The following is a 544-nucleotide window of genomic DNA, read 5'->3' as shown; positions in this document are numbered from 1 at the left end:
CTTCTTCTTCTTCTTCTTCTTCTTCTTCTTCTTCTCTCTCTCTCTCTCTCTCTCTCTCTCTCTCTCTCTCTCTCTCTCTCTCTCTCTGTGTGTGTGTGTGTGTGAAGATGGAGCCTGAATATTCCTTCCGTCAGAGGCAGGTGAACTGACCTATGCCTGAAAATTGGGCCACAAGATGGGGTCACAAGAGACACCAAATGGCAAGTTGGAGATGGATCAAGAAGAAAAGCCCTGGAGAGCTGCAGTTCCCTGGGGACTTCCTTCCTGTCCCAGCTAGAGGCTTGGGGAGTAGGGGGGAGGGTGGGTGGGGTGATTTAAAAAACCCTACACCTTACTTTGGTTCTCTTTAAGGCTTTGAAGCCTCTGATCCCTGGCAGATCAGGGCCTTACCTCCTGCTTTCATCTAAAATAAGTGGCTTCAGATCCCAACCTCTAAGGGTTCCAGGACCACCCCAAAGTTTGCTTCACTCTGGTTCTGAATAAACTCCCCACCCTACCCCCACCCCCTGATCACCTTGGGCACCTCCTCCTCACCTGCCTGGAT

The sequence above is a fragment of the Mus caroli genome, chromosome 8 (assembly GCF_900094665.2).
Source record: "Mus caroli chromosome 8, CAROLI_EIJ_v1.1, whole genome shotgun sequence".
NCBI classification, from domain to species: Eukaryota; Metazoa; Chordata; class Mammalia; order Rodentia; family Muridae; genus Mus; species Mus caroli.
Note: the sequence above shows the minus strand (reverse complement) of the source record.